This window comes from Caretta caretta, chromosome 2 (genome assembly GCF_965140235.1).
Source record: "Caretta caretta isolate rCarCar2 chromosome 2, rCarCar1.hap1, whole genome shotgun sequence".
Classification (NCBI taxonomy): domain Eukaryota; kingdom Metazoa; phylum Chordata; order Testudines; family Cheloniidae; genus Caretta; species Caretta caretta.
The window spans coordinates 157,264,329-157,279,169 of NC_134207.1; the positions used below are offsets into that span (position 1 = coordinate 157,264,329).

Below are 14,841 nucleotides of genomic sequence, written 5' to 3' on the forward strand. Positions count from 1 at the left end.
CAGATGGAGTCCCCTCCCACACTCTGAACCCCTGGGCCACACACTCCAGCCCTGGAGCCCCCTCCTGGATCCCAAACCTCTCATCCCCAGCCCCACCCCAGAGCCCACACCCCCAGCTGGAGCTCTCAACCACTCTAACACCCCAAAGCCCTGCCCCAGCCCAGTGAAAATGAGTGAGTGAGCGAGGGGATGGAGTGAGCTGGGGATGGGGCCTTGGACAAGGGGTGGGGCCTAGGGGTGGGGCAGGGGTGTTCCATTTTCTTCAGTCAGAAAGTTGGCAACACTAAAACTTTGCTCAAACACATATTACAAGGATTTCAGCTTTCATTTTACACCACTTTTGTCAGTTCAAGGAATGCTTTCTTCCATGGTTTCTTTGTATAGAAAAACATTCTTCAGTCGTTAAATCTCAGTTTGAAATCAGGGAATTTCCATTCCGTAACATACCCAGAAGTAATGGTCCCTGAAAATATGCCCTGGGAGAAAACTCCTCCTTGGTAGTCAGTTTTACATCTGAGTAAGTATGACCAGCATTGAGCATCTAATCCCATTTTTATTCACATTTTCCAGATTCCTTGTAAGGTATATTCTACCAATACTTCCAAGAACAGAGACTTCCAAATGCCTATCACCTTCTGAGAAATAAAACACTAAAAATATTATAGCATTTTTAATAACCAGGAATGTCTGGCTAATTCCACATGTGGCTTAATTAGAATCTAAGTCTTGATTATCCTGTTTTATGTATTTGTACATAGCAATAAGATCATACACTCCTCCTCCTTCACCTCCATAGCCTCCTCTTATCCTGAAAAATTTAATATATCATTGTAGCTAAAACTCTCCATACCTTTGATCAATGCTTATCAGAACCCCCTCCAGAAGTTTTAAACTTCATAGAGGTAGGAGAGACAAAAGTCTTGTGCATGGATGTTTTTTAACATCCATGCACAATATTAAAATATTTTCTCTTGTTTTGAATGTAACACTCCAATTAATAAATCCTCAGATACTGTTGCTTTCTAAAACTGTACATGAAAGATGTGTCCCTATCTCTGTTACGACTAACTTGAATCCTTAAATTACTTTAATGATCAAGTATATACTGGCATACTCTATATTCCTGTTGTTTGTGAAACAATATATTATTTTATAATTTTTAGACCCCAAAATGAACCTTCATTCTACGTAAAAGGATAAATGGACACAAATCAGATATTAGGAATGGCAATATACAAAAACCTGTAGGAGAACACTTCAACCTCCCTGGACACACAATAGCAGATTTAAAGGTAGCCATCCTGCAGCAAAAAAACTTCAGGACCAGACTTCAAAGAGAAACTGCTGAACTTCAGTTCATTTGCAAATTTGACACCATCAGCTCAGGATTAAACAAAGACTGTGAATGGCTAACCAACTACAAAAGCAGTTTCTCCTCCCTTGGTGTTCAAACTTCAACTGCTAGAAGAGGGCCTCATCCTCCCTGATTGAACTAACCTCATTATCCCTAGCCTGATTCTTGCTTGCATATTTATACCTGCCTCTGGAAATTTCCACTGCATGCATCTGACAAAGTGGGTATTCACCCATGAAAGCTTATGCTCTAATACGTCTGTTAGTCTATAAGGTGCCACAGGACTCTTTGCCGTTTTTACAGATCCAGACTAACATGGCTACCCCTCTGATACTTGACTTCATTTTATATATGCTAATGTGACAGCCAGGATAATATGTGTCTCAGCCAAAGTGGCTGAGTGCACTCTACCTACATAGCTGCATGCTGCTAGCAAAGGGGAATCTGTAATAACCCAGGAGCTGCAGCAGGTGGTAACAGAGGTAGAGTTCACTTAAACTGGTAGTATAGACCAAGTCTATGTTTGTATAACTACATCACTTGGTTTTAGAGGAACAGCCGTGTTAGTCTGTATTCGCAAAAAGAAAAGGAGTACTTGTGGCACCTTAGAGACTAACCAATTTATTTGAGCATGAGCTTTCGTGAGCTACAGCTCACTTCATCAGATGTTTACCGTGGAAACTGCAGCAGACTTTATATACACACAGAGAATATGAAACAATACCTCCTCCCACCCCACTGTCCTGCTGGTAATAGCTTATCTAAAGTGATCAACAGGTGGGCCATTTCCAGCACAAATCCAGGTTTTCTCACCCTCCACCCCCCACACAAATTCACTCTCCTGCTGGTGCTAGCCCATCCAAAGTGACAAATCTTTACATAATGTGGAAAATCCACCCCCCTGAGTAACGTAATTATACCAACCTAATCCCTGCCGTAGACAGTGCTATGTCGACAGGAGGGCTTCTCCCATTGACATAAGTACTGTTGATCAGGGAGGTGGAGTACCTACGCCAACGGGAACAGCTTTCCCATTGGCATAGGTAGCATCTTCACTAAGTGCTACAGCGGTACAGCTTTTCTGGTGCTGCTGCAGCACTGTAAGTGCAGAGAAGTCCTTAGGGTCATAGAACAGGAAAGGGATCCAGTTTCTTGTCAGACTGAAGGGGGAAAGCAGTGATTCCTGTGTGTTTCTTTCCTTTTTCCTTCTTTACGGTGTAATAATAGTACCTTAAAATGCAAAGGCAGTGTGAAATGGTTAATCGGGCTTCTGTAGTTTAGATTAGTATTTGAACAGGATCATTTAGAAGCAAAAAGGAATGATACGCTAAGTTGAAGTAGTAGATCTTACTTTCACTGAACGTTTCGTATACTCAGAGGAATGAGCTGCATTTCTAAGACCATCTCCTTAACCTGTTTCTGAAGATGATCTACCTCTATTGTCACTTAAAGTATTAATAGTATTTTCAATAATTCCCCATAGACATTCACTTCTGACTAAGTCACCTCATGATTCAGACTACATGTGGGCATGAAGGACATAACAAACCAGCTGTGATGCAAGCAGACCAGGTGCCAGCTCATGCCAGAGCCCTAGGCCAATTCGCTTATATTAGTATAGATCAAAGTGATTGTTAAATGTATAAGTGTATTTGGTGTTTAAACTTCATGAAAACTAATGGGATGCTACTTGCATTTTCACTTATCTGTATCCCGTTATAATGTAGTATCAAACATTACATTGTAAATACTCTGTTATTAAATAACCCATCAAATGAGAAAGAAGCTTTGTGGAATGAAAATGAAGAACTTCAATAGAAAAGTGCTAATTTCAAAGCAAATAGTCATTGTGTATCATGATCAGAAGTCTAAGACTCAAAATGCATTCCTCACTCTGACATCAAATGCAAAGCCCACATGGGTAGTGACCCTATCAGCTTGGTTTTGATGAGAAGAAGCTATAAGTATGGATTCAAGGAAAGATCCTGCATCTCTGGACTGCTTGGACCCTTACAGGGAAGCTTACCAGATGCAGAATGGAGATCCCCAGAGACAATTTGGGTACCTTGAAAAGATTTGGGAAACCAGCAGCTTATTACATCATTGCCACCATTTGGAATTACAAACTGTGACTCACCTGTGCATATATTTTACTTGCTTTAACCTCTCAATAATTCTCATTTCCTTTTATTAGCTAATAAACCTTTAGTTAGTTTACAAGAGAATTGGCTGCCAGAGTTGTCTTCGGTGCAAAATCCAGAGTACCAATTGATTTGGTGTAAGTGACTGGTCTCTTGGGACTGAAAGCAATCTAAATTTGATGTGATTTTTTATGTAAGTGATCCTTTTATCACAAAGTTCAGTTTGCCTGGGTGGCAAGATAGACTGGAGAGTCTAAGGGGACTGTCTGTGACTCAATTGTAAGAGTGATATAGTGATCCAGGAGTTCACATTTGTTACTGGCTTAGTGAAATCTAATTACAGAACACACCATCAGTTTGGGGTGTCTGCCCTATTTTCTGACAGTCTGCCCTGAGCTGGGCACTCACAGTCGTGAGCCACTCCAGACAGCGTGACACCAGCCAACACATAGAATAGGCCATCACCTCAGCCAGTCAAAGGCCAGGACCAACCCCACCAAATTCCAAAACTTACTCAAGCGGCAACAACAGTTTACCAAGAGAGAGAGAAGCAAAAAACGGCTACTCACCTTTTTGTAACTGTTGTTCTTCATAGAATCATAGAATATCAAGGTTGGAAGGGACCTCAGGAGGCCATCTAGTCCAACCCCCTGCTCAAAGCAGGACCAATCACCAATTTTTGCCCCAGATCCCTAAATGGCCCCCTCAAGGATTGAACTCACAACCCTGGGTTTAGCAGGCCAATGCTCAAACCCTTGAGCTATCCCTCCCCCCCAGATGTCTTCGAGATGTGTTGCTCATTATCTATTCCAGTTAGGTGTGTGCGCGCACCGCATGCACAGATGTCAGAAACATTTTCCCTAGCAGCTTCCCATCGGGCTGGCTGTGGAGCCCCCTGGAGTGGCGCCGATATGGTGCTCTATATATGACCCTGCCAGCCCGACCCCCCTTCAGTTCCTTCTTGCCGGCTACTCCAACAGAGGGCAAGGTGGGGGGGGGGAATGGAATAGATATGAGCAACACATCTCGAAGAACAACAGTTACAAAAAGGTGAGTAACCGTTTTTTCTTCTTCAAGCGCTTGCTCATATCAATTCCAGTTAGGTGACTCCCAAGTCTTACCTCGGAGGTGGGGTCAGAGTCAAGGAATTGCAGACTAGAGAATTACCCTGCCAAAGGCCACGTCATCATGTGATTGGTGGACGATGGTGTAGTGCGACGTGAAGGTATGCACCGAAGCCCATGTGGCAGCCCTGCAGATTTCCTGGAGGGGTATGTGTGCCAGGAAGGCTGCTGACAAGGAATGAGCTGTGACAACAGGTGGAGAGACCTTTGCTAAGTCATAACAAGTACGAATACACGCCGTGATCCAGGAGGATATCCGCTGGGAAGAGACCGGCAAACCTTTCATCCGCTCCACTAGAGCGACCAACAACTGGTTTGTTTTGTGGAACGGCTTTGTTCGGTCTATGTAGAAAGTGAGTGCCCTTCTAACGTCCAGAGAATGCAGCTGCTGCTCACAGAGGATGGCACGCAGCTTTGGACAGAAAACCAGCAGGAAAATATCCTGGCTGACATGGAAGCGGGACACGACTTTTGGTAGGAAGGCTGGTGAGGCCTAAGCTGCACCTTGTCCTTATGAAAGATGGTATACAGGGGCTCACATCTGAGGGCTAGTAGTTCAGAAACATGTCATGCTGAAGTGATGGCCACTAGGAAGGGAACCTTCCAGGAGAGGTAGAGGAGCGAGCATGAAGCTAGCAGCTCAAAGGGAGGACCCATGAGATGAGACAGGACTAAATTGAAGTCCCAGGCAGGGACAGGGAGCTTCATTGGGGGATGGATCTTTTCTAGTTCTTTTAGGAAACGTCCCACGATAGGGTGTGCAAACACTGAGTGCCCGGACACGCCCTGGTCAAATGCCAAAATAGCCACAAGGTGAACCTTAAGAGAACCGAATGCCAGGCACTGATCTTTCAGGTGCACCAAATAGTCCAGGATGCACGGGATTGAAGCCTGGAGTGGGAGTACCTGCCATTGGGCCCACCAGATAGAAAACCTTTTCCACTCTGCTTTGTAAGTGGTTCTGGTAGAAGGCTTGGAGCTTTCCAGGAGCACCTGCCTTACCGGGTCCAAACAGGCAAGCTCTGCTTGGTTCAACCATGGATCCTCCAGGCCAGAGGTCCCCAACACGGTGCCCACGGGTGCCATGGTGCCCACTAGGGCATTTTTGTGCGCCCACAGGAAACCCCACCGCCGAAATGCCTCTGAGAAGCGTTGCTGTTTCTTGGCAGCATTTCAGCAGCGACACTTCTTGCCGTTGCCACTTTTCGGCGGTGGCATTTCGGCGGCGGCGTGCCTGGCGCCCGCCACAGTCTTCTGGGAATAGCAATATACTATTCCCACAAGAAAGGTTGGGGACCACTGCTCCAGGCCATGAGGTGAAGTGACTGGAGATCCGGGTGGAGGAGGCGACTGTGATTCTGCGAGATGAGGTCGGAAATGAGAGGTAGATGAATCAGTGACTGGATCGATAGTTCCATGAGGGTGGGGTACCAGCACTGAAGAGGCCAAGCTGGGGCCACCAGGATGACGTCCGCCTTGTCCTGGCAGACCTTGAGAAGCACCTTGTGGATGAGAGGAAATGGTGAAAAGGCGTATAGTAGTTGACCAGACCATGAGTTCAGGAAGGCGTTCGCAATCGAGCCCAGGCTGTGAGCCCGGAAAGAGCAAAAGGTTGGGCACTTCCTATTGGCCCATGTGGCAAACAGGTCAATTCGGGGAAATCCCCAGCTGTAGAAGATGGCATGGATGATATTCGGCCGAATTGACCATTCCTGTGTGAAGAACTGCCTGCTCAAGCTGTCCGCCAGTACGTTCTGAACGCCCGGCAGGTATGAGGCTTGGAGAAGGATGGAGTGGGCTAAACAAAATTCCCATAGGAGGAGAGCTTCCTGGCAGAGAGGAGACGACCAGGCTCCACCTTGCTTGTTTATGTAAAACATGGCTGTGGTATTGTCCGTCAGTACCACTACACAGTAGCCCTACAAGTGGGACAGGAATGCCTGGCAAGCGAGGCAGATTGCCCTGAGCTCTTTGATGTTGAAATGCAGAGCCAGTTCCTCTACTTGCCATAGGCCCTGACTTGTCGTGCTCCCCAGTCGAGCGCCAACGCATCCGTTACCAATGTCAGAGTGGGCTGTGGAACAGTACCCTGGTGCTTACCATGCAGGGGTCCAGCCACCATTGTAGGGAATTGAGAGTATGTCCCAGAATGGTCAGCTCCATGTCCAGAGTGTCGTGACCCAGGCAATACACAGACACAAGCCACGCCTGCAGGGGCCTGAGCCGCAACCTGGCATGCTGCACCACGTAGGTGCAGGACGCCATGTGACCCAGCAGCTTGAGGCACTGTCTCACCATGGTGGTGGGAAAGTTACAGGCCAGTGATTACATGCGCAAGGGCTAGATGATGGGCCTCTGGGAGGAAAGCTTTCACCTGGTTTGCATCCAGGACTGCCTCAATGAACTCTATTGTTCGTGTTGGGGTGAGAACAGACTTGTTGACATTCAGAATAATGCCTAAGTGGTTGAACGTGTCCCTGACCAATTGTACCTGTGATTCTACCTGCTGGTGAGACCAGCCTCATGTAAGCCAGTCGTCTAGGTACAGGTAAACGTGCACATGATGGCGGTGAAGAAAGGCTGCCATGACTGCCATGCTTTTGGTGAAGACACGGGGAGCCATGCACAGGCCGAACGGGAGAGCCATGAACTGATAATGCGCCTTGTCTATTATGAAACAGAGAAAACATCTGCAAGACGGGTTGATTGAAATGTGAAAATAAGCATCCTTCATATAGAGGGCGGCGTACCAGTCTCCCGAATCCAGGGATGGGATGATCGTGCTCAAGGAGACCATGCGGAACTTTGAGTTGACGATGTGCTTGTTGAGTTCCCTTTGGTCCAGAATGGGCCTTAGATCCCCCTTTGCCTTGGGAATGAGAAAGTAGCGAGAGTAGAAACCCTTGCCTCTGGGCTCCCAAGGTACCTCTTCCACTGCTCCTAGAGCGAGGAGGGACTGGACCACCTGGACCAGGAGTTGCTCGTGAGAGGGGTCCCTGAAGAGGGATGGGCAATGGGGGTGGGAGGGCAGGAAGGAGCAGAAGTGGATAGAATAGCCCACCTCTACCATGCGGAGGACCCACTGGTCTGATGTAATAAGGGACCATGCATAGTAGAAGCAGGATAGACGGTTCAAGAAGGGAGGATAACTGGCCAGAATATTGACTGGTAATCTATCCTCACACGCATCTTCAAAATGGGCGCTTAAGGCCCGGGGGGGGAGGGGGCTTGGACTGTCCCTGGCCCTGATCAGAGGGAGGACGCGATGGTCTGCACCTGGTGTATCTACTCCTCCTGCAGGAGAAGTCCTGCCTGGGCCTAGCGGGGAAAGACTGCTGCTGGGTTGGCTGGTGCTTAAACGACTTTCTTTCAGCCGCTGGGGTATGCATGCCTAGAGACTTAATTGGGTTCCTTGAATCTTTCAGGTTATGCAGCCTAGAGTTGGTCTGTTCAGCGAAGAGCCCCTGACTGTCAAACAGAAGGTCTTGGATAGTTTGCTGAACTTCCGGCAGGAGACCCGAGGACTGAACCCAGGCATTACACCGCATGGTGATACCAGATGCCAGTGTACACGCCGCTGCGTCCGTGGCATCCAGGGAGCCTTGAAGAGCAGTCCGGGCCACTAGTCTGCCCTCATCAGCAATGGCTCCCAGCTCCTGCCGAGAATCAGATTGGAGGAGCTCTTTGAACTTTTGAATAGCAGACCAGAAATTATAGCGGTATCTGCTAAGGATCATGAGCTGATTAGCAATCCATAGGGAGAGGCCACCGGCAGAATAAACTTCTCCCCCAAAGAGGTCCAGACGTTCCACATCTCTTGATTTAGGGGCTGACCCTGTCTTTCTTTTTCGTTTACCACATCCACCACCAGGGAGCATGTGTGGGGATGGGTAAAAAGGTATTCGTACCCCTTAGTAGGGACAAAGTACTTTCTTTTGGCCCCTTTGACCGAGTGGGGAATGGAGGCCAGAGTTTGCCAGATTGTTTTGGCATTTGACTGAATGGTCTTTATAATAGGCAGTGCCACCCTAGAGGGTCCTTCTGGTGTCAGAATGTCCACCATGGGGTCCTCTTCTTCTACGACCTCCTCCACCTGGAGATTCATGTTTAAGGTCACTTGCCATAGGAGTTTCTGTAGGGCCCAGTAGTCCATGGGTGGGGGGCCAGATGAAGATGTACCCGTCACTGCCTCATCAGGAGAAGACGAGGAGGCGGCGACCGGCAGAATTGGGCTCGAGACAGCCCCTTGGTCCACTGGTTCCAGTTCCTCCTGGGCACCGGGGGTAGCCTCCACTGGGGGTGGGGCTGGATCTAGGGTTTGTGCAGAGTCCGGAGGAGGACAACCAATGGTTGCCTCAGGAATACGGGACCCAGAATGAGATGGCAGAGGGACGCCTGGAACGGCACCCTGGGCTTGGTGGTACGCCCAGGGAGTCCAGAACTGCCACTGGGGTTGCCAGTGGGGCACTGAAGCGTACTGTCCAAGACTGCCTGGACCTGATCGGGGTGCCTCCAATGCTCCTGATGCCCTACCCGACCTGGGGGAGGGTGACTGGGAGTAGGATGGCCAAGGAGGGGCAGTACGCTGTGCTGGGAGGGGGGGTTCCGCGTTCCCCAACGGGCGGAATGTGTACCGTGGAGAGTGGCGAGATCCAGACAGTGATCAGCGGTGCCGTTGTGGAGAGCGGTACCAGGAGATCGACCGGCACTGAGATGTTGGACTTTGCCTCTGTGGAGAGCGGCCACGGGAGTGCAACCACGACCAGTACTGTGCTGGGGAATGGTGCCGCAGTGGAAAGCAGCGCTGCGGTGGAGAGCAGTGCCGTGCCAGGGAGCAGTGCCACAATGGAGAGCGGTGTCGCTAACGGTGTTGCAGAGCGGTGTGGTGCTGTGACAGGGAGAGATGCCGCTGCACGGACCAGTGTCGGTTCGAGTGGTGCCACAAGGTCTCAGACTTTGACCTAGACCTTGAGCGGGACCACGACCTGTCAGCTGATGACCACCTTGAGCAGGAGCGGCTCCGAGGATCGGGGCTGCAAGAGCAGTGCCGCGAGTCGGACCAGCGCGGAGCATGGGTGCAGTGCCGGGACTCAGAGCAGTGCCAGGACTCAGAGCAGCGCGGAGATGCTGGTCTGGGGGCAGACAGCCCAAAGATTGCTGGTTTGCCTCTTGACAGTGCCAGGGCTCAAGATGGTGTAGGCCTCAAGACCGGAGAGTTGGGCACCATCATCTCAATGAGCCCTCTGGTGGCCTCAAAGGTGTCGGGTGTGCAAAGCAGCGTGACCTCCTCCACCTGCAGCTGCAGGGAGTCCGGCGGTATTGGGCTTCTCATGGAGGCGGATGCTCATGGAGGACGAGGCCTACTGGAAGGTCCCTTCTCCACACCATGGAGGCCACCTCAGGCCTTTGTGGGGGCTTCTCTGTGACCTGCTTTTTACAGGTGGCTGGGGAGTGAAAACGGTGCCAGGGAATGCGCTTTTGGGCCCCAGGAGACCGCCGGGCCCTAGAGGGGTGTGCTGAGTCCTTTTTCGGCACTGCAAACAGCACCGCTGGAGGAGCACGCCGCACCGAGGCGCTCTGGGCAGAGTGTTGTGGTGGACAGAGAGCAGACTCTATGGGGAGTTGTTTGAGTCTAATGTCACTCTCCTTTCTAGTGCAAGGTTTAAACGCTTTGCAAATCCTGCCACTTATCTGCCTGATGGGCCTCTCCCAGACACCGACGAAGACAGGAGTCGTGGGGGTTGCCCATGGGCATAGGCTTGCCACAGGAGCTGCAAGGTTTGAAGCCCTGGGATGGCATGCCCCGTAGCCCCATAGGGCACTCATTGACGGGGGAAACCCCTTCAAGCATTAACAACTATACTTAACACTAAATATAACAGATAACTAACACTTAACTAACAATAGAGATAAGTAGAGTAGCCACGGAGTAGTGGAGCACTTGCGAACAAGACACCGCTGTTCCAACAACCATCACTGGCGGTAAGAAGAAACTGAAGGGGGGTCGGGCCAGCAGGGTCATATATAGAGAACCATATCGGCGCCACTCCAGGGGGCTCCACAGCCGGCCCGACGGGTAGCTGCTCGGGAAAAAAAGTTTCCAACATCCGTGCACGTGGCGCGCATGCACACCTAACTGGAGGTGATATGAGCAAGCACTCGAAGAAGAACTGTTGTGATGAGTCGGCAAGACCACTTTCAAGGAACCAACGACACAATGGTTCTCAGAAAGCCCCCCTTTATTTCATCATGCACACAGGTCTCCCCAGTTCTTGGGGGACTTCCATCAGATGAAAACAGAAGGATTGAAAGCATAGTATTGGTGGTGGAAAAGAAGGGCTGAGGCAGACAGACAACTACCAAAATGCTCTACAAGAGCATGCCAAGGTTGTATTACGGGCAAAGGGTTCCTCCTTCTCCCCCTCCATAGTGGCTCTAAAAGCATTACCATGGTGGTGAAAAGCTTCATCATCCCAAATTGCCTCCAGTCCACAACAGAACCTGAGCATTAATCACTATAAGGAGCCAGCATCCTTTTCCAGTATTTATCCTCTAAGGTGAATATTTTTGAGAAAGACTTTTTCTGCTGCTCAGTCACTCATATCCTAAATCAAGGTTTCTTCACATGTAATTTTTAATGGTTCTACAGTACATTTTATGGCTTTAGATGGCATGACAGGGAGGTAACACATACCCATTCTCTCTCTCCAACTCTGGCTCAGCCTCATCTTGAATACTGTGTTCAGTTCTGGGTACCTCATTACCAGATAAATATTAACATATTGGATGGTGTTCAGAGAAAAACAAAAAATAGATAGGAAGCAACTGACTTACAAAGAAAGATATTAAGAATGGGGGGGAGGGGGAATGCTTTACCCTCACAAAAGAGGGTGTCACAAAAAGTTTAAATTCTGCAGATAACAGAAATAAATATACATAAATCACATACTCAAATCCTTACCATTCAGCTCCAAGACATAACTGTACAACTTGAGCCAAAGAAGAGCTCTTTTAGTGGGTAGCAGTTGCAAATGACTTATCTGTTGGGCTAGTCACTGAAGGACATCGTATTCAATCACAGTAATTGATTATCTGGTTTTGTTAACTGCTAATTAAAATATGTGGTGGGGAGAACTCAGAACATGACACCAGGGTTGCCCATAAGCTGTTTTACAAATTTGAAATAAATTAGGGCTGCCAAGCAATTAAAAACATTAATCGCATGATTAATCGCACTGTTAGAAAACAATAGAATACCATTTATTTAAATATTTTTGTATGTTTTCTACATTTTCAAATATATTGATTTCAATTACAACACAGAATACAAACTTTACAGTGCTCAGTTTATATTTACTTGTAATTACAAGTATTTGCACTGTAAAAAAGAAACAAAAGAAATAGTATTTTTCATTTCCTACAGGGACCAATTTAATACACTACACCCAGCGGGTCTTGCAGCCGCGCTGCCCAGCAGGAGCTTTTAGCCCCGCTGCCCAGAGTGCTGATGGCACGGCGAGCTGAGGCTGCAGGAGAGGGGCCGGGCAGGACGGTCCCATGGACTGTAGTTTGCCCACCTCTGCTCTACACTTCGTCCCTCTCAGATTTTGGAAGGCACTTCACATTCTTAAACTTGGGTTGAGTGCTGTAGCTATCTTTAGAAATCCCACTTTGGTATCATCTTTGTGTTTTGTCAGATCTGCCGTGAAAGTGTTCTTAAAACGAACAACATGTGCTGGGTCATCATCCAAGACTGCTATAACATGAAATATATGGCAGGCTGTGGGTAAAACAGAGCAGGAGGCAAATAGTTCTCCCCCATGGAGTTCAGTCACAAATTTAATTAATGCATTAATTTTTTAATGAGCATCATCAGCATGGAAACATATCGTCTGGAATGGTGGCCAAAGCATGAAGGAACATACGAATGTTCAGCATATCTAACACCTAAATACCTTGCAACACCGGCTACAAAACTGCCATGCAAATGCCTGTTCTTACTTTCAGGTGACATTATAAATAAGAAGCGGGCAGCAGTATCTCCCGTAAATGTAAACAAACTTGTTTCTCTTAGTGATTGGCTGAACAAGAAGTAGAACTGAGTGGACTTGTAGGCTCTAAAGTTTTACATTGTTTTGTTTTTGAGTGAAGTTATGTAACAAAAAAAATCTACATTTGTAAGTTGCACTTACATGATAAGATCGCACTACAGTACTTGTCTGAGGTGAACTGAAAAATACTATTTCTTTTGTTTGCTATTTTTACAGTGCAAATATTTGTAATCAAAAATAATAATACAAAGTGGGCACTGTACACTTTGTATTCGGTGTTGTAATTGAAATCAATATGTTTGAAAATGTAGAAAAAATCCAAAAACACTTAAGAAATTTCAATTGGTATTCTATTGTTTAACAGTGCGATTAATCGCGATTCATTTTTTTAACTGTGATTAATTTCTTTAAGTTAATTGCATGAGTTAACTGCAATTAATCTACAGTCCTAAAATAAATACCCACATGAAGCCAGTGCATTACTGTACAATTAGGGCCAACTCTATACTACAGGGACTGTAGCAGCAAAGCTCAAAGCTATGCCAGCATCCCCCATAGTATAGACGCAGACTCCAGCAACGGAAGGGGTTTTTCCTGTTGCTGTAGGAGCTCAACCTCCCTGAGTGACAGTAGCGATGCTAACAGAAGCAATCTTCTGTAGTCCTAGTTGCGTCTACACAGGGCATTAGGTCGGCATAGCTATGGCACTCAAGTGTGAAAAATCCACAGCTTTTAAAGGCCTAAGACTAATGACATGAAATTAAGAAATGGATAAAATAAACTGAATCTCAGGAAAATCTTCTTGACAGGACATTTATTAGCCTATAGAATCTTCTCTCAAAAGAGATGATTAAATCCCCACATCTTCAGAATTCAAGATTAAAACTACACAAACCAATAGTAAATGCACTGTAGGGAATAATCCATGGAAGATGATGCATTTGATAACCAAACAGCCTTTTCAATCTCAAGGTTCTATGATTGTCTGAATCTTCCACCAGCGCCTTTTATTGTACTTATTTATATATATATATATATATATTATACAGTGCCCATTGCTGTAGCAACAGCATGTTAAATTAACATAACCATACCACCTACCTATGATAGGGTTTATCCAACCTAATAGCTGTGCAAAAGCTACAGAGCTGTGCCTCACTGCTGCAGACAAGATTAAATTAAAAGCCTTAGTTAAAAGCTTCAGTTAAAAGCCTGGTGGAATAAATGCATCTTGCACTGTACACTGAAGCAGGACTAGCAAATTGGTTCTGGTGAACAGCCAGAGGAAATTTCACAGGAAGAGGCCTCGGCTGAAATGATGCTAGTAACTTTCACCTATCTATTCATATATTTACATTTTCAAAAGGACTTCTTGTCCTTCCTTGTCTGATTAATCACAATGCTATTTTTGTAATACATTTATTATGCATACTGCAGTCACCTTCTTTGTGCTCTATTCTGCCCTAGCATTCCCGATTGTGCTAGGTGCTGTACAAACACATGGAAAGACTCTCCATGTGCCCTGAAGAGCTTACAAAATAATTTAATCAAAACTAATGACCATTCTCTCTTTTTCAACTTTAGCTTCAACGTATATTCTCTTACAGACCCTGGAGCACTCTATGAACTTAGTCTTCACCTGCTTTTCCAATTTTATAAAGACTTGGGGTTTTGCTAGTATTATTTTTAGTCTCTCTAATAAACCAGAATGGTTGATTTGGCCTCTTCTTGCTTTCTTGAAAACTGGATAATTCTGGTCTGGGTACCAAGCAGAACAAACCTGAATATTTCTAGATAAAAAAACTTTATAAGGTGAAGCTAACCTTAGAAGTAAACAATCAGTAATTTAAGAATAAGAGTCCAAACATAAACACTACTGTTAGTGGGAGGGGAAACAAAGGCCAGGAAATTTGGTATTAAGGTTAACCTTACGGGAAACCCAAAAAATTAGAGAATATGGAAATTCACATATATGGTAGGAAGCCAAACTACTTGTTAAGGTCCCAGGGAAGTGAGGATCTGCCTCAAGAGGTAGCAAAAGAGGGGTCACGTGGCCAGCAACAAGTATATGAGGAATTTGGAGTGGGACAAGGACGAGTCCTTCCATCAATCAGACTAATCTAATCAATTTAAACTTGGTCACCCACTCTCAATAAAGGACCTGCCAAAAA

General features: G+C 46.6%; 1 protein-coding gene across 6 annotated transcripts in view; it reads right to left on the reverse strand.

The window, feature by feature from the left end:
- Positions 1-14,841, reverse strand: part of COL15A1 (collagen type XV alpha 1 chain) — a 290,144-nt gene that overhangs the window by 189,657 nt on the left and 85,646 nt on the right. The gene's annotated exons all lie outside the window — the stretch shown is intronic.